General features: G+C 54.7%; 1 pseudogene; it reads right to left on the bottom strand.

Annotated features, from left to right (window-relative positions):
- Window positions 1-22,052: 22,052 nt before the first annotated feature.
- Window positions 22,053-23,040, bottom strand: LOC127028276 (olfactory receptor 14A16-like; annotated as a pseudogene).
- Between the last annotated feature and the right edge of the window lie 732 nt (window positions 23,041-23,772).

Genomic DNA, 23,772 nt, shown 5'->3' on the forward strand with positions numbered 1-23,772 from the left:
CCTCTGCAATGGCTTCTTCAACTGCAGTCGTACCTGCCCCGGCAGGTGATTTGCTTTGCTGAGGGCATCTGCAGGGTATCAGCAGTGGTATGTGCAGCTGAAATGGTGCCTGCAATGGTATTGGAATCTGCAACGGCATCTGCAAAGGTACTGCTCTGGAATGCTCTGTGTGCAACTGTCCTCTTGGCTGCAGCTCTCCAGTGCAGGCACCGTTGCAGACGCAGATGCCATAGCAGGTGCCTTTGCAGATGGAAATACAATTTCAGGTGCCAGTGCTGATGGAGATGCTTTAGTTGCGATGGTCCCTGCATCTGCATCTTTCTGCAGGTTACAAAACCTGGAATAGAAGCTGTTCTGCAGAATAGACTTGGCTTCTTTTTCTTTTTTCTTTTTTTCCTCCCCATCTGAACAAAGCCAACACGGGCAGGGTCTTTGTGGATTAGGACGGGAGGTGTCATTTTAATTAGAACTTCCGATTCCCCAAGCTTTTTTCTTTTGACTTTTCCATTTTTCAATCAGATACAGGCGTGTGCTCTGGCTGCTGCATTTGCTAGAGGCTGGGGCAGGACAGAGGCAGGTGAGGGGGCAGTGGGGTGGAAGGTGACATGGCTGTGGGGTTGTGGTGAGGTCAGTGGTGTGGGAGGAAGCTGATTGGTCAGCAGCAGCAGGTGGCAATGAGGTGCTCAGTGCCTGCCAGACAGCACAGAGAGATGAGAGCTGGGGGGCAGAGGAGAGGCAGGCTGGGGGACGGCAAGGGGCCAGCAGGGAGGTGACGGCTGGGGCGGGCTGGTGAGGTCACTTCTCCAGAGATGCTGATAGGGTAGGAGCAGGCACATGGCTTGGCTGTTCCTTGGGAGGTCACCTCTGTCCCTGCAGGTGCTAGGCCAGCAGCATGCAAATGGCTTGGAAGTTCCTTGGGAGGTCCCTTCTTCCTGAGACCCTGATAGGCCAGCAGCAGGCTGGTGGCTGGGTGGGTGTTGGTGAGGTCCCTTCAGGTGGAGCTGCTGCGAGGCCAGCAGCAGGCTGGAGGGGCATTGCGGGGTCTGTCCTCTCCACGGTGACCCCCGCCTTGCTCCTTCTTCCCCCAGCTTGTCTTGCTGAGCACGACGTCCTATGGTCTGGAATGTCCCTTTGGTCAGTCGGGGTCAGCTGTGCCAGCTGTGTCGCATCCCAGCTTCTTGCCCGCCCCCAGCCTACTCGCTGGTGGGTCAGAGTGAGGAACAGAGGAGCCCTTGACGCTGTGCGAGCACTGTTCAGCAACAGCTGAAACCTCCGTGTTTGATCAGGCCTGGTTGGGTGACAAATCCAAAAGACAAGAGCAACACAAAGCAGAGAGTGTTCGGTACCATGGGAGGGGCTGTTTTATCGCACAGCTTTCGATCCCATCTCTTGAAAAGAGCCGACCGCAGCCAATCCCCAAACCCCGCCTGCCCGGCTGGGCTGCCAGCAGCAGAGACCTGTTGGTGCAGGGGGCAGAGGGGATTTTTGGGAAAGGCCTGGGGAGAAAGGGGGTGACTGTTTCTCAGGACAAGAGGGGAAACCTCTCGCCTCTCTCCCCAGCTGGGCCATCTCCCTCCTGGTGTCATAATGAACCTCCAGATGAGGTGGGCTGATGTCACAGGGGGATGCACTGCATCACAGGGAGGTCTCCCCGGTACCACAGCAGTGCCGGCACTTCCCAGCGAGGCCTGGGCGCTGCTGGGCACTGCTCAGGGGCTCCCCACCACTGCCCTTTGGAGCTGCTCCACAGGCAGGAGCAGGGTCGGGAGGCAGTGGGGCTGTGCTGGGGGACCCTTGCTGACAGGCAGGAGAAGGAGCACATCAGAGAGGAGTTTTGGGTGAGGAGCCAGGAAGAGCCTTGCTTTTCCTGAGCTGAGGGCAAGCAGCAAGCGCGACGGAGGGCTGCTGCACCATGACCATCAGCTCGGAGCTGAGCTGCTCGTTCCCCACACTCCTGCAGCTCTCCACCAAGGGTGAGGGTTTCGGGAGGTCCTTCCCGAGGGGTCGCACCAGGGCTGTCAGCTGTCAAAGCTGCAATTGGTGGGCTGTGGGGGTGGCTGGAGAGGGCTGTGGGCTGCCACAAGAGCCCTGCCTGAGGGTCCCACGGGGTCGGGGACAATGTGGCTGCCAGGACTGGTGGGTCCTGGTGCTGGGGCTGCCTTGAGCACCGAGTCTCCTGTGGGCACAGCTCGTTCCCCTCAAAAGGGGGGACCATTCAGAGGCAGTTTTCTCTGGGAGCTGGCAGTCTGAAATGGGGGCAGAGCCCAGCTCCACAGCCATGGCAGTGTTTTTCTGGGCTCTTTGTGTACACCAGCATCTGCCATCCCTGGGCAAGGAGCTTGCCGAGAGTCTGTGAGCTGGTCGGCCTGGAGCCTGAGACCTCTTTCCCTTGCTTTCCAGAGCTGGTGGCTGTCTGGGGAGCTGTGTCTGATTACAGCCTGGGACAGGGGAAGCTGGACAAGGTGGGCTGACGTCCTGGTGCCCCTCACCTTACAGGGTTTCAATCCTCCTGAGAGCCTGGGCCCCGAGGAGCGACCCCTCCCTGAGCATCACGGCAGCACACCGAGACCACCCCATGTACCCAGAGCAGCTCCTTGGCCAAGCGGGAGAGAAACCAATTCCAGATCCAATCTGAGAAAGCATTCGGCACCCTAGGGCTTCACTCTTCCCTGGGGTCAGAGTGGAGAGACCAAGCAGAAAGACAGGGGATGATGCTGGGTCCGTGCCAAGGAGGTCTTGTTGTCTTTGCCCTGGCAGGGTGTCCTGGTTGCAGGACTTGGGACCTTCGCTACGCTCCAAGAGCTATTCCATGGCCAATGGGAGGTGCTTGTGGTTCAAAGAGCCATCTTCCAGCTGGACATTGAGGAGTTCTGGCTGCGGGAGCTTGCATTCCTCACAGTGATTATCCCTGGAGAGAAGGCAGCGCCACCCTCCGTTTTTTCCCTCCACATCTAGGGGGTGGCATGCTGCCTGCTCCTTGGAAAGGGCTGGGAGAAGTAGATAACTGCCCCCAAAGGTCAGGGGACAGCTGGAGCTCTCCCAAAACAAACCACTCCCCAAGAGCTCTTTCTAGAAACAACCTTTTCTCTAGAATGTTGTTATGAATCTGGCATGGAAATTTGGCCTGCTGTGGCAGTGACGATGTTCCTCCTCCTTGCAGACGATGTCAAGATCGAGCCGCTGAACTACAAGCGGCTATCGCGAGCCACCTCCTTCCCACGGCACGTGGTGGAGAACTGTGTGCAAGAGTGTCACGCGACACTAAGGGGACAGACAGGTTCTTGTCGGGATCCTTGGTAGAATGAGAACGACACTAAATTGTAGTTCTAATTCAGCTTTCTTTTCTTAACAGGATACTATGATTAGTAGAACACAGAATTTCTGATTAGAACAGCACGGGATTTTTACAAGCAGAAGCAATGGAGTCCATTGATAAGTAGCGTAATACAGACTTTATAATACAACTTATAATTTCTAATCCCTGGATCCTAACTTAGCTTGATTTATGATTTCTAATCACTTGGACCCTTGGCAGATCCGGTCCAATCTTAAGCCATGGTTTGCTGTCGCAATAGACAATCCTCATCTAGACTCAGAAATCATAGAAAAGAATACGAGTCAGTCAGTCCTCGGAGGAAGCAGACGATGGTGGAGGCATCCCTGGCCAGCGGACGGTCACGGATCTCCCTGTTCCACAGCAGTTTGGGTCCAGGTTCCCCACTCACAACTTGGAACTGCTTGATTGTAGAGACAGTGCTCTGTGTGCTGTTACGCTTCCCTGTTCCGTGACGAGATCATCAAGAGTAGCTGGTTGGTTGGGTGCCTGGGACCTGAAGGCTGGTAAGGGAGGGAGTAATTGGCCTGACGCCCAGCAACCTTGAGGCCGGTAGGGAGAGCAAGAAGAAATGTGTTTGGTTTGTCTCGTTGGTTGAGAGGAGCTTCAGGGCCTGCTAGGGAGGGAAAGGGAACAAGTAGGTGAGGCGCTGGCTCAGCGAGAATGCCTGCCTGCCTGATGAAATAGCGTTAGTGATGCTAACGCATTGGCAGGGGTTGAGAGCAGGGGGTCCTGGCCACAGAAGGCAAAAGGCAGAAGAGGCAATAGGAGGCAACATGAGGAAACAGGAGGAAAGAAGGAAGAGGAGGCATAAGGAGGAGGAGGAGGAGCAGAGAAATGAGGAAAGAAGAGACACTAGGAGGAGGGGGAGAAGGAAGCAGCAAGAGATAGCAGCAGGATGACGACAAGGAGGAGGAGGAGGAGGCAGCAGGAGACAACAGCATGTGATGATAAGGAGGACGCAGCAGGAGCCAACACTATGAAGAGGAGGAGGAGGAGTCAGAAAGAGACAACAGCATGAGGAGGAGGAGGAGGAAAAGGAGGAGGCAGGAGAGAAAAGCATGATGATGAGGAAAAGAAGGTGAAGGATGAAGGAGTAGAAAGGAGAGAAGAAGAGGAGGAGGAGGAGAAGGATGTAGAGGAGGAGGACGCAGAGGAGGAGGCAGCAGGAGACAACAGCATAAGGAGGGGAGGAGGAAGAGGAGGCAGCAGGAGACAACACAATGAGGTGGAGGAGGAGGAGGAAGCAGGAGACAACAGCATGACAGGAGGACAAAGAGGAGGAGGAGAAGCAGGAGAGGAGGAAAAGAAGAAGAATGTAGAGTAGGAGGAGGACAAAGAGGAGGGAGCAGGAGACAACAGCAGAAAAGGAGGGGAGGAGGAGATGGAGGAGGGGGAAGAAGAAGCAGCAGGAGACAGCAGCATGAGGTGGAGGAGGAGGTGGAAGAGGAAGAGGAAACAGACAGGGAAGAGACAGAGGAAGAGGAGGAGGAGGAGCAGGCAGCAGGAGACAACAGCATGAGGAGAGGAGGAGGAGGTGGAGTAGAAAGAGGAAGAGGAAGAGGAGGAGGAAGCAGGACAACACAGCATGATGAGCAGGAGGAAGGGGAGGCAGGAGGACACAAGAGCATGGCATCGCGAGAGAGGAGGAAGAGGAGGAGGCAGTAGCAGAGAAGAGGAGGAGGAGGAGAAGGATGGTGAGGCAGGAGAAAAAAGCACGATGAGTAGGAGGAGTCAGCAGGACAAAATAGCATTACAAGGACATGGAGGAGGAGGAGGAGGAGGAGGAGGAAGAGAAGGAGGAGAGGAGAACGAGGAGGAGAAGGATATAGAGGAGGAGGAGAATGCAGAGGAGGAGGCAGCAGGAGACAGAACAGAACAAGGAGGAGGAGGAAGAAACAGGATACAACAGGTTGACGAAGAAGGAGGAGGCAGCCGGAGACAAGAGAAGGCTGAGGAGGAGGCAGGAGACAGCAGCAGTTGAGGATCAGGAGGAGGAGTAGAAGAAGGAAGAAAAGAAGGAGGAGGAGTAGGCATCAGGAAACAACAGCATGAGAAGGCAGAGGAGGAGGAGGAGGAGGTGGAGGACTACGAGATGAGAAGAACGAGGAAGAGGAAGAGAGGAGAAAGGAGGAGAGAAGGAGGAGGAATAAGAGTCAGCAGGAGAGAATATCATGAGGAGGAGGACAAGGAGAAGGAGGAGGATGAGAACGAGAAAATGAGGAGGAAAAGGAGGAGGAGGAAAGGCGGCGGCGGCAGGAGACAACAGCATGAGGAGGAGGAGGAGGAGGAGAAGGATGAAGCAGCAGAACACAATCGCATGATGAGAAGTAGGAGGTGGAAGAGGAGGAAGAAGAAGAGGAAGAGGAGGAAGCAGGAGACAAAAGGATGATGATCATGATCAGGAGAAAGAGGAGCAGGCAGGAGGAGAGAAAAGGATGAGAATGAGGAGGAGAAGCAAAATTAGGCAGAGGAGGAGGAAGAGAAGGATGCAGAAGAGGAGGAACAGGCAGTAGGAGAGAGGAGCAGGACAAGGAGGAAGAGGAGGAAGATAAGGAGGATGAGGAGGAAGCAGGAGACAAGAGCATGAGGCAGAGAAGGAGGGGGAGAAGGAGGAAGGAGAGAAGAGTATGTCAAGAAGGAAGATGAGGTGACAGCAGGAGGAAAACGAGGAGGAGGAGGAGGAAGAGGAGGAGGAGAAGCAGGCAGCAAGAGACAACAGCATGAGAAGGACAGGGAGGAGGAGGAGGAGGAAGAGGTGGAGGAGGCAGCAGAAGACAGCATGAGGAGGAGGAGAAGGAAAAGGAAGAGAAGGAGGAAGAGAACGAGGAGGAGAAGGCAACACGTGAGAGTATGATGACAAGGAGGAGGAGGCAAGAGAAGAGAGCAGCCTAACAAGGAGGAGGAAGAGATGGAGGCAGAGGAAGAGGGTGAGAGAGCAGGAGACAATGGCATGAGGAGGAGGAGGAGGAGGAAGGAGGAGAAGGCAGCAGGAAAAGGCAAATGAGGAGGAGGAAGAGAATGAGGAAGAGGAGGAGAAGACAGCAGGAGGAAACAGCATGAGGAGGAGGAGGAAGAGGGGGAGGAGCTGGAGGAGGAGGAGGAGGAGGAGGACAGAGTAGCATGAGGAGGAGGAGGAGGCAACAGGAGACAACAGCATGCTGAGGAGGAAAGGAGAAAGAGGAAGAGGAGGAGGAGGAAGAGGAGAAGAGAGCAGGAGACAAGAGCAGGTGGATAAGGAGGAGGAGGAGGAAAAGGCAGCACCGGACAACAGCATGTTGATGAGGAGGAGGAGGAGGAGGAGGAGGTGGAGGAGGAGGAGGAGGTAGAGGAGGAGGAGTCAGCAACAGACAACAACATGACGAGGAAGAGGAGGAAAGTGAAAAGCGAGAGTTTCCTCCTCGTCTTACTCCTTTTTTCCCTCCCTAGGCCTCCTCTTCTTCACATTATTCCTGTTCCTCCTCCTCCTTCTTATCCTCGACCTCCTCCTTCTCTTCTTCCTCCTTTTCTTCCTCCTCAGCCTTCTCTTCCTCATCTGACTTCTTTTCTTCCTCTTCCTTCTCTTCCTCCTCCTCCATCTCTTCCTGCTCTTCTGCCTTTTCTTCTACCTGTTCTTTCTCTTCTTCTTCTCCTTTGCCTCCTCTTCTGCTCCTTCCTGCTTTCTTCTCCTCCTCCTCTTCCTCCTCTTCTACCTCATCCTCCTCTTCCTCCTTCCTTTCTTCCTCCTCCTCTCATTCCTCACAGTCCCCTTCCTCCTCTGCCTTCTCCTACTCCTTTACCTGTTTCTCCTCTGCTTCCTCAACTTCCTGCTCCTTTTCATTTTTTCATCCTCTTGCCTGCCTCCTCCTCCTCCTCCTCCTCCTTTTTCAACTCTTCCTCCACTCTTCTCCTTTTCCTGCTTTTCTTCCTTTTGCCTCCTTATGTTCCTCCTCCTCCTCCTTTTCTTGTTAACCCTCCTTGTTCTATTTTGTATCCTCCCCCTTGCCTTGCTCCTCCTCCTCTTCATCTTTTGCTGCCTCCTTTTCCTCCACTTCCTCCTCCTCCCCATCCTCCTCCTCTTTTCCCTCCTCTGCTTCCTCCTTCTCTTCTTGCTCCTCCTCCTCCGCTTCCTCCGTCTCCCTCCTCCTCCTCCTCCTCTTCCTCCTCTTCTTCTCCTCCTGTTCTTTTTCCTCCTTCTCCTAGGCTTCCTCTAACTCTTCCTACTCCTTCTCTTCCTCCTCCTCCTCTTCTTCTTCCCTGTAAACTTCCTCTTCCTCTTCCTCTTCCTCTTCCTCTTCCTCTTCCTGCTCCTGTTCCTTTGCTTGCTCGTCTTTGTTCTCCCCCCCCCCCCCGTTTTTCCTCCTCCCCATTTTACTCCTCCTCCTCCTGCTCTTCCTCTTCATCCTGCTCCTCTTCCTTTTCTTATTCCTCCTCTTCCTTCTGGTCTCCATCCTCTTCTCCCTCTTCTGCCTCATCTTACTCTTCCTTCTTCTTGTCCTCCCTCTCCTTTTACTCCTCCTCCTTCTCCTCCTCCACTCCTCCTCCTCTCTTGCCTCTTCCTCCTCCTCCTCTTCTTCCTCTTTCTCCAGCTTCTCTTCCTGCTCCATTGCTTTTTTTCCCTTCTCCTCTTCCTCCTCTTCCTCTTCCTCCTTCTCTTGTTCATTGCTCTCCAACTCCTCCTCTTCCTCTTAATCTAGCTCCTCCTGTCCTCTTTCTTCCTCTTCCTACTCTTCCTTCTCCTCCTCTCCTTCCTCCTGCCTTCTTTGTCTTCTTCCTCCTCCTCCTCCTCCCCATCCTCTATTTCTCCTTGCTCTATATTCCTCTCCCCATCCTGTTCTTCCTCCCCCTCCCCTTCTCCTCCTCCTCCTCTTGACTCCTGCTTCCTATCATCCTCCACCTCATTATATTGTCTCCTGCTGTCTCCTCTTCCTCCTCCTCCATCCTTATGCTGTTGTCTCCTCCTGCCTCCTCCTCTGCGTCCTCCTCCTCTATGTCCTTCTCCTCCTCCTCTCCTCCTCTTCTTCCTCCTCCTTCTACTGCTTTTTCTTCATCCTTCGCCTTCTTTTCCTCATCGTCATGCTTTTCTCTCCTGCCTCCTCCTTTTCCTCCTCCTCCTCCTCCTCCTGTTGTCTCTTTCTGCCTCCTCCTCCTCCTCTTCATAGTGTTGGCTCCTGCTGCATCCTCCTTATCATCACGTGCTCTTGTCTCCTGCTGCCTCCTCCTCCTCCTTGTTGTCATCCTGCTGCTATCTCTTGCTGCCTCCTTCTCCCCCTCCTCCTAGTGTCTCTTCTTTCCTCATATTCTCTGCTCCTCCTCCTCCTCCTTATGCCTCCTCTTCCTTCTTGCCATCCTGTTTCCTCATGTTACCTCCTATTGCCCCTTCTGCCTTTTGCCTTCTGTGGCCAGGACCCCCTGCTCTCAACCCCTGCCAATGGGTTAGCATCACTAACGCTATTTCATCAGGCAGGCAGGCATTCTCTCTGAGCGAGCGCATCACCTACTTGTTCCCTTTCCCTCCCTAGCAGGCCCTGAAGGTCCTCTCAACCAAGGAGACAAACCAAACACATTTCTTCTTGCTCTCCCTACCGGCCTCAAGGTTGCTGGGCGTCAGGCCAATTACTCCCTCCCTTACCAGCCTTCAGGTCCCAGGCACCCAACCAACCAGCTACTCTTGATGATCTCGTCACGGAACAGGGAAGCGTAACAGCACACAGAGCACTGTCTCTACAATCAAGCAGTTCCAAGTTGTGAGTGGGGAACCTGGACCCAAACTGCTGTGGAACAGGGAGATCCGTGACCGTCCGCTGGCCAGGGATGCCTCCACCATCGTCTGCTTCCTCCGAGGACTGACTGACTCGTATTCTTTTCTATGATTTCTGAGTGTAGATGAGGATTGTTATTGCGACAGCAAACCATGGCTTAAGATTGGACCGCATCTGCCAAGGGTCCAAGTGATTAGAAATCATAGATCAAGCTAAGTTAGGATCCAGGCGATTAGAAATTATAAGTTGTAGTATAAAGTCTGTATTACGCTACTTATCAATGTGCTACATTGCTTCTGCTTGTAAAACTCCCGTGCTGTTCTAATCAGAAATTCTCTGTTCTACTGATCACAGTATCCTGTTAAGAAAAGAAAGCTGAATTAGAACTACAATTTAGTGTCGTTCTCATTCTACCAAGGATCCCGACAAGAACCTGTCTGTCCCCTTAGTGTCGCGTGACACTCTTGCACACAGGTCTCCACACGTGCCATGGGAAGGAGGTGGCTCGCGATAGCCGCTTGTAGTTCAGCGGCTCGATCTTGACATTGTCTGCAAGGAGGAGGAACATCGTCACTGCCACAGCAGGCCAAATTGCCATGCCAGATTCATAACAACATTCTAGAGAAAAGGTTGTTTCTAGAAAGAGCTCTTGGGGAGTGGTTTGTTTTGGGAGAGCTCAAGCTGTCCCCTGACCTTTGGGGGCAGTTAGCTACTTCTCCCAGCCCTTTCCAAGGAGCAGGCAGCATGCCACCCCCTAGATGTGGAGAGGGAAAATGGTGGGAGGCCGCTGCCTTCTCTCCAGGGATAATCACTGTGAGGAACGCAAGCTCCCACAGCCAGAACTCCTCAATGTCCAGCTGGAACATGGCTCTTTGAACCACAAGCACCTCCCATTTGCCATGGAATAGCTCTTGGAGCGTAGCGAAGGTCCCAAGTCCTGCAACCAGGACACCCTGCCCAGGGAAAAGACAAAAAGACCTCCTTGGCACGGACCCAGCATCATCCCCTGTCTTTCTGCTTGGTCTCTCCACTCTGACCCCAGGGAAGAGTGAAGCCCTAGGGTGTGCCGAAATGCTTTCTCAGATTGGATCTGGAATTGGTTTCTCTCCCGGTTGGCCAAGGAGCTGCTCTGGGTACATGGGGTGGTCTCAGTGTGCTGCCATGATGCTCAGGGAGGGGTCGCTCCTTGGGGCCCAGGCTCTCAGGAGGATTGAACCCCTGTAAGGTGAGGGGCACCAGGACGTCAGCCCACCTTGTCCAGCTTCCCCTGTCCCAGGCTGTAATCAGACACAGCTCCCCAGACAGCCACCAGCTCTGGAAAGCAAGGGAAAGAGGTCTCAGGCTCCGGGCTGACCAGCTCACAGACTCTCGGCAAGCTCCTTGCCCAGGGCATGACAGATGCTGGTGTACACAAAGAGCCCAGAAAAACACTGCCATGGCTGTGGAGCTGGGCTCTGCCCCCATTTCAGACTGCCAGCTCCCAGAGAAAACTGCCTCTGAATGGTCCCCCCTTTTGAGGGGAACGAGCTGTGCCCACAGGAGACTCGGTGCTCAAGGCAGCCCCAGCACCAGGACCCACTAGTCCTGGCAGCCACATTGTCCCCTGACCCCGTGGGACCCTCAGGCAGGGCTCTTGTGGCAGCCCCCAGCCCTCTCCAGCCACCCCCACAGCCCAGCAATTGCAGCTTTTGACAGCTGACAGCCCCGCTGCGACCCCTCGGGAAGGACCTCCTGAAACCCTCACCCTTGGTGGAGAGCTGCAGGAGTGTGGGGAACGAGCAGCTCAGCTCCGAGCTGATGGCCATGGTGCAGCAGCCCTCCGTCACGCTTGCTGCTTGCCCTCAGCTCAGGAAAAGGGAGACTCTTCCTGGCTCCTCACCCAAAACTCCTCTCTGATGTGCTCCTTCTCCTGCCTGTCAGCAAGGGTCCCCCAGCACAGCCCCGCTGCCTCCCGACCCTGCTCCTGCCTGTGGAGCAGCTGCAAAGGGCAGTGGTGGGGAGCCCCTGAGCAGTGCCCAGCAGCGCCCAGGCCTCGCTGGGAAGTGCCGGCACTGCTGTGGTACCGGGGAGACCTCCCTGTGATGCAGTGCATCCCCTGTGACATCAGCCCACCTCATTTGGAGGTTCATTATGACACCAGGAGGGAGATGGCCCAGCTGGGGAGAGAGGCGAGAGGTTTCCCCTCTTGTCCTGAGAAACAGTCACCCCCTTTCTCCCCAGCCCTTTTCCAAAAATCCCCTCTGCCCCCTGCACCAACATGTCTCTGCTGCTGGCAGCCCGTCCGGGCAGGCGGGGTTTGGGGATTGGCTGCGGTCGGGCTCTTTTCAAGAGATGGGATTGAAAGCTGTGGGATAAAACAGCCCCTCCCATGGTACCGAACACTCTCTGCTTTGTGTTGCTCTTGTCTTTTGGATTTGTCACCCAACCAGGCCTGATCAAACACGGAGGTTTCAGCTGTTGCTGAACAGTGCTCGCACAGCGTCAAGGGCTCCTCTGTTCCTCACTCTGACCCACCAGCGAGTAGGCTGGGGGCGGGCAAGAAGCTGGGATGCGACACAGCTGGCACAGCTGACCCCGACTGACCAAAGGGACATTCCAGACCATAGGACGTCGTGCTCAGCAAGACAAGCTGGGGGAAGAAGGAGCAAGGCGGGGGGTCCCGTGGAGAGGACAGACCCCGCAATGCCCCTCCAGCCTGCTGCTGGCCTCGCAGCAGCTCCACCTGAAGGGACCTCACCACCACCCACCCAGCCACCAGCCTGCTGCTGGCCTATCAGGGTCTCAGGAAGAAGGGACCTCCCAAGGAACTTCCAAGCCATTTGCATGCTGCTGGCCTATCACCTGCAGGGACAGAGGTCACCTCCCAAGGAACAGCCAAGCCACGTGCCTGCTCCTACCCTATCAGCATCTCTGGCAGAAGTGACCTCACCAGCCCCGCCCCAGCCATCACCTCCCTGCTGGCCGCTTGACGTCCCCCCAGCCTGCCTCTCCTCTGCCCCCCAGCTCTCATCTCTCCACACTCTCGCTGGCAGGCACTGAGCACCTCATTGCCACCTGCTGCTCCTGACCAATCAGCTTCCTCCCACACCACTGACCTCACCACACCCACAGCCATGTCACCTTCCACCCCACCGCCCCTCACCTGCCTCTGCCTGCCCCAGGCTCTAGCAAATGCAGCAGCCAGAGCACACGCCTGTATCTGATTGAAAAATGGAAAAGTCAAAAGAAAAAAAGCTTGGGGAATCGGAAGTTCTAATTAAAATGACGCCTCCCGTCCTAATCCACAAAGACCCTGCCCGTGTTGGCTTTGTTCAGATGGGGAGGAAGAAAAAGAAAAAAGAAAAAGAAGCCAAGTCTATCATGCAGAACAGCTTCTATTCCCAGGTTTTGTAACCTGTAGAAAGATGCAGATGCAGGTACCATCGCAACTAAAGCATCTCCATCAGCAATGGCACCTGAAATTGTATTTCCATCTGCAAAGGCACCTGCAATGGCATCTGCGTCTGCAACGGTGCCTGCACTGGAGAGCTGCAGCCAAGAGGACAGTTGCACACAGAGCATTCCAGATGCAGTACCTTTGCAGATGCCGTTGCAGATTCCAATACCATTGCAGGCACCATTTCAGCTGCACATACCACTGCTGATAACCCTGCAGGTGCCATCAGCAAAGCAAATCACCCTGCTGGGCAGGTACGACTGCAGTTGAAGAAGCCATTGCAGAGGCCAGGGCAGATATGGATCCCATTGCAGATATCAATAACATCGCACGTACCTATACAGAGACCAATGCCTTTACAGTTGCCATCACCGATACCATTACAGACCCTGATACCAGTGCAGAGGCACTGATACCGTTACAGTCAGTCACACCCATACCGGACCGTGAGTGGTACAGATACCATTAGCGATACCCTTGCTGATGCTATTTCAGCTGGCGAGGGAATTACATGTACACATGCACAAACCATTGCAAGTTCGTGTGCAGAGACACAGAGCATTAGCAGGCCACATACAGTTTCCGGTGCAATTACAAGAACAGATCCAGATCCCAGTAGAGGCACAGGTACTGGCACCCTCAGAAATACAGGTACCTGTACCATCACAGGGACTGAGATAATTACAGACACGGATTCACACTGAATTGCCGATATCATTGCAGATGCAGGCACAAAACAGATAGAATTCCAGGTACAGGTACAATTACACTCACAATTCAGGATACAAGTACAGCCACAGATACAAGCGCACATTCCGTTACCCAAGCAACAGCAGCTACAAGAAGTGACACCATCACCGGCTGAGGTTCCATGACAGACAGAGGAACCATTACACATAAAGGCATTGAAACAAACACGGTGACCAAAAGCACCCCCTGGGGACTCCAGGGCCGGTCAGCCGCACCTTGCTCCCTGGAGGAATCAAGAAACGTGTCCTCCAGGATCACCTTCCCGGCACATGGCAGAGAAGGGGACTGAGAGAAGAGAGCATGGATTGACCACTGAAGACGCCATTGGAGCTGTAGATGCCGCGTCAGAGGCAGATCCCATTGCAGAGACCATTCCAGATCCCATTGCAGATGCAGATGAAATTTCAGATGGAACTGCAGCTGGAGATGCGTGGAAGGTGCTTGCAGTGCCATGATGCAGGTGCCACTGGAGATGCAGATCCCATTGCAGATGCCATTTGTGGGGCTGGACACCAGGTCCTCACCAAAGCCACTCTGTCACTCCCCCTCCTCAGCTGGACAGGGGAGAGGAAATAGAACGAAAGGCTCATGGCTCGAGATAAAGACAGGGAGATCACTCAGCAATTACCGTCACGGGCAAAACAGACTCGTCTTGGGGAAAAAAATGAATTGAATTTATTACCAGTCAAATCAGAGTAGGATAATGAGAAATAAAACCAAATCTTAAAAACACCTTCCCCCCACCCCTCCTTTTTTCCTGGGCTCACTTCACTCCCAAATTCTCTACCTCCTCCCCACCAGCAGCACAGGGGGACAGGGAATGGGGGATTGCGGTCAGTTCATCACACGATGTCTCTGCCGCTCCTTCCTCCTCAGGGGGAAGACTCCTCACACTCTTCCCCTGCTCCAGCGTGGGGTCCCTCCCATGAGAGACAGTCCTCCATGAACTTCTCCAACGTGAGTCCTTCCCGCAGGCTACAGTTCTTCAGGAACTGCTCCAGTGTGGGTCCCTTCCACGGGGTGCAGTCCTTCAGGAACAGACTGCTCCAGCGTGGGTCCCCCACAGGGTCACAAGCCCTGCCAGCAAACCTGCTCCAGCGTGGGCTCCTCTCTCCGCGGGGCCACAGGTCCTGCCAGGAGCCTGCTCCAGTGTAGGCTATCCACGGGGTCACAGCCTCCTTCGGATACATCCTCCTGCTCCGGTGTGGGGTCCTCCACGGGCTGCAGGTGGATATCTGCTCCAGCGTGGACCTCCATGGGCTGCAGGGGGACAGCCTGCCTCACCATGGTCTTCACCACAGGCAGCAGGGGAATCTCCGCTCCAGCGCCTGCAGCACCTCCTCCCCTTCCTTCTTCACTGACCTTGGTGTTTGCAGAGTGTTTTTCTCACAGCTCCTCTCTCCAGCTGCTGTTCCACAGCAGGTTTTTTTTTCCCCTTCTTCAATCTGTTATCCCAGAGGCGCTACCACCGTTGCTGATGGGCTTGGCCTTGGCCAGCAGCGGGTCCATCTTGGAGCCGGCTGGCATTGGCTCTAGCGGACATAGGGGAAGCTTCTAGCAGCTTCTCACAGAAGCCAGCCCTGTAGCCCCCCGCCAAAACCTTGCCACGCAAACCCAAGACACTTCCTCCTCACCTCCCCACCCTCACCATTTCTAACATTGGCCTCCTGGGACTTGCCTCACTGACATCACACTTCACCACTGAAGGCTGCAGCTGCAGGTAACAGCTCCTTTGCACCAGCTCCCACCTACTTTCCTTAGAGACCTGGCTGCACACAGGCACAGCTGGCTTTCCTTCATTGTCAACAAACAGAAAGAAAGCATGGTAAAGTTTAATAAACAATAACCCACTCTCCTCACCTCTATGCTAAGTCCATGCTGCCTCCAATGAGGTTCACCATCCACAGGGGATAACCTCCCTGGAAATGTTTCCGAGAGAGAGAGAGAGGAAATGATAGATGTAAACACAAGGAAGGATTTGTCTGAAGAGATAATTAGACTGCTGAAAGACAAGGGCAGGCTTCTAGCTGCCTGAATCTCAAAGCTTCAGCCTGGGTGGTTGAGAGGGATCTGACTGAACAAGGAGTAAGGGGAAAGGAAACCTGGAGACCAATGGAAACGGCATAGGTCCAGATAGTGTGCTGAGAAGATGCCTTTAGACCTGGGCAGGTGGAAAAATTAGGGAGGTTAAATACACAGGACCATGAGCAGAGTCCTGGCAATGCAAGGACAGGGGAAGGTCAAGATTTCTTCTCCTGCAATTAATAGACTTCCTAGAAATTCCCATTTTGTCGTGGTGGAAAAACGTCATCATTTTCTTAAAAGTTTTCAATCATCTCAGCTGATGAAAAGGTGCTCATATGTTTTGTCAAAGTTGCAAGCAGTTCTCCCCTTTCAAGGCAGAGCTCAGCTGTCTGACCATGGCCATTGAGGGACACTTGTAGAGGCCCTGGTGTGGCTGAGGTGTTTGCCTGCACCTGGCCACTGTCACACAGGAGAGGAGGTCTCCTGCAGGAGACCAGAGCCCCTCAGGAGCTGCTGATAGAGGCCAGGCAGAGGGCACCAGGACACCTGCACTGGCACTAGGCATCTGTGTCCCTGTAACATAGGACACCCGTGTCCCTGTAGCTGCATCTGACCCCATTCTGAAAATCAGTTTCTCTTTCAAAGTAGTAGTTAAAAAAAACACAGTTCATTACATCCCCCAGAGTCTGGGGTATGAAAAGAAAACAAAGCTAAACTAGGAGGAAATGAACACAAAGAATTTTTTAAAATCTGAAGATTGCATTAAAACTTTGTCTTTGCTTTAAATCTTCCCTCATTTCTTCTCTGCCTCATGTTTATTGACATTTTCTGAACATTTCTATCAGAATCACGCCTGCAGCCTAAAAAAAGACATTTCTATGTCTCGCAGAGATCTCAATGCACTAAAACCTGTCCCCTCCCAGAAGCATCCATGCCACTCCTCACTCTTTGCCCAGAGACAGTCACCCACGAAGATGGCAGGCTCTCTCAGCTGATGCTGGGAAGCAGAGCAACCAGCTTCAGTGAAACACCCTCGGTTTGGGTGGCCAGATTTGCACTCCTCTCAACGCATCTCTGTTAGAGTGTCTCCTTAAAGGGGTCTCTAGATCATCTACGAACACTCCCTTTTCATTCCCTCCAGGGCAGATGAAGAGTGACTCCTTTTGAGGTGAAGAAAGGCAGGAGACTGGTCTCCCCCAACATCACACACCTCAGTGCAGATGTCTATGTCAAACCAAGTTGTCTCGAGTTCCCTTTCTAGTCAATGGAGAGAAAGAAGTTGTCTCAAGGGAGGTGTCTGGAGATACTTTTCCTGGTGACCAGCAAATGCTCCAGAAGGGCTCCCAGAGGTCCTGGGTCCCGTTTCCGAGCAGCAGATGGGTACTTCAGCTGCCCCAGGGCACCTGAGACAGCAAGAGCTGACAGAGGTGGGCCAAGGAATTAATGAAATGAATTTGCTCCATCCCCCTGCCAGGGACTCAGAGGTGGCTGACCAGCCTGCAGTTCCCTGCATGCTCCTTCTTGCCCAAACTGAAAATGGGGGCAATGGTGGTCTTTTTCCACCTCCAGAGAACTCCTTGGTTGCCCTGGCATTTCCAAGATGATCAAGAGCAGCCTTGCAATGACACCAGCCAGCTCCCCCAGCACCCTTGGGCACATGCCCTCTGCTCCCATGGACCTGCGTGTGCCCAACTGGCTTCAGTGCCCCCCGACACACAGCTGCTGCTGCCATGGGTGCAGCCTTGCCAGCACAGATGTTGATAGGAGGCTCGAGGAGCAGGGAGGCCTGGGGGCACACCTTCCCAGCAGAAAACAATGGGAAACCAAGGAGTTCCCCAGCCTTTTCCAGCTCTTGTCACTCCATGCCCTGCCCCATTGAGCCATCAGACTGTCTTCTCCGCAGCTGACTCCTTGTGCTGCCAGTGAACTTACAGAAGGCCTTGTGGGTGCTAGCCCTCTTCTTTGCTAGTTGGAGCCCCAGCTCAGCTTTGGCTTTCCTGCCTCCATCCCTCTACCCCAAGGCCACCTTTCCATCTGCCTCCTGCACAACCTGTTCCCTCTTCCAACCTTGTGCAATGCCTTCTGGTGTTTGAACTCTTCAGCCACAAGATCCCCGTTCATCCCCACCAGCCTCCAGCCGGCCCTGCTCGACTCCCACAACATCACACTGATGTGTTTCTGATGGGTTTTGATGTTGTTGCCCCTGCAGATGCAAGAGGGCTCCGTGGATCTCGGATCTGCAGGATCCTGCCAAGCAGATGCTGAACCAGCTGAAAGTTGCTCTCCTGTAGTCCAAGGCTGTGAGTCTGCTGTTGGTCTTTTTTCTCTGCCGTGGTCACTGCAGCCATGGCTGCCCTCAGCACTGGCATCCTCCTCCAGTTTGGCATTGTTTGCGAGTCAGAGTGCAGCCCTAGTCAGTCATGGACTGCCTGTGTGAAAAAAGGGAGGGCTGAGGCAGGTGGAAGGGACGTGTCTGGGTGCTGGCTCTGAGGACTCCTCTGTTACAGCCACCCAACCTGCTGTGGCAGGCAGGAGGGCAGGCCACCCTCACGGACACCCTGCTCAGCCCTGTCTCCTCTGGAGCAGACCTGACACCAAGCAGCATGTCACCTCAGAACCACCCCTGGGCCTTCAACTTGGAGGGGTTCACCTGGAAAGGAGAGGCCAGGAGGAGCTAAGAGTCAGGCTGTGTGGGGGCTGATCGGGTGCCTGGAGGCCAGGACAAGGAAGGAAGCAAGGGATTTAAAAGTGCTGCGAGGATCAATTACAGTGAAGGAGGGTCAAGACCCCCTGTCAGCTCTAAGAGGAGCCTCGAGGAGCAAGAGTGGAAAGACACCCAAAGAGGGGTTGGCTAAAGCAAGGGCAGACAAATCCCAGTGAAGAGTCCATGGGACATGGGAATGCAGCACAAGGAGAAACTCCTTGCTGTCCACAACCACCAGGCATGGATTGAAGAGTCACAGGTGGCATTCAGGTGCCCTGATGCCCAAACCAACAAGGAGGAGCTTCAGGGTGCAGAGCATGGCCTTTGAGGTGGTTAAAGCTGGATGCAATGAGCTTCAGGGGGAATGTAGAGCTGTCTGAGGCAGTGCCTCCCAGGCTCGCCTTACACTCAAGCGAGTGGAGGAGATGTTCACCTGACTTGCCTTAGCTGCTCACATCCAACACAGGAGGATTCTTGCCCCATAAACACCTGATCTCTCATATGCTGCTCAGATATGGGACCAGAGATCATAGGCTGACATGGTTATTCAGGTTGGAGTAGACCTTTGGAGGTCTGCACTCCAACCTTCCACTCAATGCAGCCTATAGAGTCAGATCTGGTTTCTCAGTCTTGAAAGCCTCCAAGGATGGAGGAGTGCCCAGCCTCTCAGGGTGAGCAGTCCTTGTTCAAATTCTTGGCTGGCCTCATGGTGGAAAAAGGGAGGCCCCCCTTGCTGTGAGGTGTCCCTCAGCCTTCCCTTCTCCACGCTCAACAAACCCAGCTTCATCAGCCCTTCCTCACACAGAAAGTGACCCAGCCCCCTGACCATCTGCAGGGCCCTTCCCAAAATCTGCTCCACCTTGCCAACCCCTTTCCAGTACTGGGGTTCCCCAAACTGGACACACTCTTCTGCATGTGCTCTAACAAGTGCTCCATTGAGCAGGAGAGTCCCTTCCCTCCACCTCCTGCCCGTGCTCCCGCTCATACAGCCCAGGGCCCTGCTGTCCTCCCTTGCTGCCAGGGCACACGGCTGCCTCCTCTCCAGCTCCCTGCCCACCAAGGCCTTTGCCACAGGGCTGCTCCCAGCCGGGCAGCCCCCAGCCTGGGCCATTGCCAGGGGGAGTCCCCTGCGCGGGCAGAAACTGGCATCTGTCCTTGTGGGATCTACTGAGATTCCTGCCAATCCGTGCTCTCCTCCTCCTTGAGCCCGCTCTCTGAGCACAGAGGCCAGCGAGACCTTTTTCGTAAAGACTCAGACAGAGAAGGCATTGAGCGCCTCAGCCTCCTCTGGGTCTGCTGTTTGAACCCTCCCCTCATCACTCGGCAGCATGTTCCTTCTTCAGCCTTTTACTGCACACACAGTGATGGAATTCCTTTGGCTCTTGATGTTGCCTGCAGCCCCCATCAGCTCCAGCTGAGCTTTGGCTTTCCTAAACACATACCCGCATGCTCAGGTCAGAGTTCTAAATTCCTCCTCCCTAGCCCGGCCTTGCTTCCACCTCCTGATTGTGGTGGTGGAGCTCCCATCTGTGACTTGTCCCTGAGCCAGTGCAGCCCCATTGCCCAACACATGCCCTCACGGCCCTCCTCATCACACACTGCAAGGAAAGGGTGTGTTTGGGGTGGGGAAACGTCCCCCACCACAACTCCCCATGGCAGCCCTCAGTGTCCATCCCCACCAGCCCTCCTTCTTTTGCAGCCCACCAGTGCCCAGCCCCAGCCAAGCCCCAGCCATGTCTGACACAGGGGCTCGCAGACAGCCCTGCTCTGGGGTGCGCCAAGGCCTGGGCAAGAAGAGAGGCTGGGGCAGGGCTGGCTCTTCCTTTGACACAGGTAACGAGACCAGCAGGAGGAAGGAGATGGCCCCAGAGCAAAAACACTGATCAGTTGAGGTGAGTGGCCAGTGCTGGAAATGGCCGATGGGAGAGGCTGGGGGGTGACAAATGCTCTGGGGCACCTTCCCGCTCTGTCCATACCACCAAGGGCACCAACTGAGCTCCTTTCTCCTGCGCCTGCGTGTCTCAGCTCCCTTCCAGGAGACCTGGCTCTGTACCTCACACCCACTGCAGCATGTCCTCACCCTGCATGATCAGACATGTAGGCTAACATTGGTGTTGTCCTCTCCCAGGCACTTTCCAGCTCAGCCCAGCCCCTCCCCAGCTCTTCCCATCTCCCCTGCCTGCTCCCCAGCCCAGCCCTGCAGAGCAGCCCAGCCTGGAGTAGCCCCACAGCAGCACCTGCTGCAGGGTGCTGCAGAGCTCTGGGCACTCCCCCCACAGCCCCAGCCCCTCTGAAGGGCACAGCAGCTCCTGGGGGGCAGGGAGGGCTCTCAGCCTCCCCACATGCCCCAGGGCTAGAGGCTCACCCTTGCATGAGGAGATGGAGGTCAGTGAAACTGCAGGACTCGTGGTCCTGGGTCCAGGAGATCCCCATCACAGACTGACTGCCCCTCCATCTCAGCCCCTCTCCACAGGCCAGCACAAGAGTCCTGGCCAGGGGACAGAGCAGCCTGCCCTGAGCAGGCGCCTGCAGAAAGAGGTTTCTCTTTCTCATGGATTCCTCCCTGCAGGCACATATATGCTCCGTTGCTCTTCTCCAGAGTCATCCCTCCTTCCCAGAGAGCTTTTCCCCATGTAAGTGTGTCTGTGCTGGCCTGGCCGGCCGTTCCTGCTTCCCTCCCCATGCTCCCTGCAGGGCCCCAGGCTGGCGGTGCACTCTGCAGAGCGAGGGGGCTGTGGTGCCCTCTGGCCACGGGGTGAGCCTGCACTGGCCATGCTGGTCAGGGTACTGAGCAGAGCCAGCTGGATGGGGATCACTGCTGCTGAGCCCCTTTTCCAGCTTCCCTTGATGGCTCAATAGCCAAAGATGGGGCTGGGCAGGACCATGGGGAGTCTGCAATGGCACAAAAGGCAAGGGAGGCCTGCACTAGATGCAGGCCATGGGCTTGGACCACTCTCCAGTCTCACGTCCCTTTGCCTTCTGGCTCCTCCCAGCCTCTCCTGGCATTGCAGGGCCCTTGTTAGCCCATGGTCTCCTCAGGTTCACCTTTGCCTCTGGGACACTCCTCCTTGGACTGTCACTTATTTTATGAGGCACCACTCACTGCCCCCCCAGGCTTACATGCTGTGCCTGAAGATCCTCTGAGCTCTTCTGGCTGCTCCTGATTCCTCTCCAGGATGGCATCTGCCATCAGCCCCACCACACATGGGACACCACCAGGGAGATAAATCAAAGACCAGTTACTCTCTGCTTGGACACATGCCACCAAGAAGGGAACTCTTGGTCCAGCCCTCAGTCCCTGAGAGATCCCCCCGGGACTCTGAGATTGTCTCTCCAAAGCCATCGAGAACCTCAGAAGAAGAAAAGTCCTTTTGAGGGAGCAGCTCTTTGGGTGTATTCCAGCTTTGGAAGAAGCATCAGGCCTTCTGGCCTGCCCTAAGGAGCCCTTTTGGTGACAGTGGTGCTAGCAGGGAGGCCAGCTCTGACACGGTGGTTCACGTGGCCTGTTCCTGCCTGCAGCCACAGGGATGCCACCGTAGAGACAACAGGACTGTCTCAAGTTGAAGGAGACCTTTGGGCTTACATAAACCTAAGGTCACAGCAGGACAGTGTGAGGAGAGACCAGCACTGAAAAGACCACATCCTGATGTGGTCCATGGCCATGGCTCCAGAGAAGCATCAGCCCTGACTCAAGGGCGGAGAGAGGGAGTGCCCGACAAGGCAGCAAGGGTCAGCTCTGAGGGCCACAGACTGTTGGTGACTTAACTCCTTCTGCATGCTGGGGCTGGTCCCCCAGCTCCAGAGAAGATTTGAAGGGATGGGAGTTCAAACCAAGGATTTTCTGCTGGCTTCTTTATTTATGCAAGGAGACTGCTTCCTTAGGTACATTAGGATACTTCCTCAGAAAAAAACTTGTTGAACGTCAAGAATTGGGAGGCATACTACTATTTACTTGCAGTTAATATTATCACAGGTATAAAACCCAAATATAAAATACAGACCAAAAGATAGTCCTGACTTCGCTTGAGATACCTTGGGAGCCACGTAAAGATGATGGATTCATTAATGACAAAGAAATAGTTTGTGTTCAAAGAGTTTCTTCAGAGCATCCTTGAGCTCCTTGTTCCTCATGCTGTAGATGAGGGGGTTCACTATTGGAGGCAACACCGAATACAGAAGTGACACCACCAGATCCAGCAACGGGGAGGAGGTGGAGGGGGGCTTCAGGTAGGCAAAGATGGCAGTGCTGACAACAAGGGAGACCACGGCCAGGTGAGGAAGGCACGTGGAAAAGGCTTTGTGCTGTCCCTGCTCAGAGGGGATCCTCAGCACGGCCCTGAAGATCTGCACATACGACAGCACAATGAAAACAAAACACCCAAATGCTAAACAAGCACTAACCACAAGAAGGCAAATTTCCTTGAGATAGGCATTTGAGCAGGCGAGCTTGAGGATGTGGGGGATTTCACAGAAGACCTGGTGCAGGACATTGCCTTGGCAGAGAGGTAGGGAAAATGTATTGGCAGTGTGCAGCACAGCATGGAGAAACCCACTGCCCCAGGCAGCTGCTGCCATGTGGACACAAGCTCTGCTGCCCAGGAGGGTCCCGTAGTGCAGGGGTTGGCAGATGGCAACGTGTCGGTCATAGGCCATGATGGTGAGAAGACAATACTCCCCTAAAATCAAGAAGAGAAAGAAAAAGACGGGCAGCACATCCTGCATAGGAGATTGCCCTATTGTCCCACAAGGAATTGGCCATGGCTTTGGGGAGAGTGGTGGAGATGGAGCCCAGGTCGAGGAGGGAGAGGTTGAGGAGGAAGAAGTACATGGGAGTGTGGAGGCGGTGGTCACAGGCTATAGCAGTGATGATGAGGCCGTTGCCCAGGAGGGCAGCCAGGTAGATGCCCAGCAAGAGCCAGAAGTGCAAGAGCTGCAGCTCCCGCGTGTCTGCGAATGCCAGGAGGAGGAACTCAGTAATGGAGTTGTTGTTGGACATTTTCTTTTCATGGGCTTGTGGCACTGTGTACGGAGGAGAAGACAGTGACAAGTTAGAAATGACTTATCTGAAGAAAAGCCCATGACATTTCTCACAGAAATCCCCCACCCTGAGCTGAATGAGAAATGAGCCGGCTCATTCCCCAACCCTAGCAACTGAATGACATGGTGCCTCACACTTTCCAATACAGCTTGGGCACCTAGTTGCCAGGAGCAACCCTCTGGGGTAGGACCCTCAGAGTCGGAGTCGGAAGAGAAGCTAACCCGCACCCTCACCCTAGCACCAGGAGCAAGAGTACGACTGACAGGTGGGGAAACAAGGAAAAATACCTCTGTGTTCTGAAAAAATGAAGCAAGGAGAGGAAGGAAGACAGGCATGCAGAGAAGCCTTCTCCTTCCCCAACTGTGCTGTCCACCTCCCAGACAGTGACAATGTAGGGCACTTGTTTCTAGCCTGTGTGTTGTAGATCGGTTGTAGGGCACAGGCATTTCTCCTAGAGTGGAGGTGCAGCTGCCAAGCAGTTGAGTCATGCCCTGGACCTGTGGCCTTGGGGATGAGGCTGTGCTGGGTGGGAGAGGAGATCAGGGGCTTGCTCTGGGGAAGGCACTGCAGGGGATGGCAGAGAATTGTGCGAATCCCCCCTCCCACAGTCTTTCTGGGAGCAGCTGCCTGTCCCTGCCTGCCCATGTCTCTGCTGCCTGGAGCTGTCCCTGCCGGGAGCTGTTTCTCTGTCCCCAGGTCTCCTCCCTCTCAGTGCTCACAGACCCCATCCCACCCGCTCTGTGC

The sequence above is a fragment of the Gymnogyps californianus genome, unplaced genomic scaffold, assembly GCF_018139145.2.
Source record: "Gymnogyps californianus isolate 813 unplaced genomic scaffold, ASM1813914v2 HiC_scaffold_31, whole genome shotgun sequence".
NCBI lineage: Eukaryota > Metazoa > Chordata > Aves > Accipitriformes > Cathartidae > Gymnogyps > Gymnogyps californianus.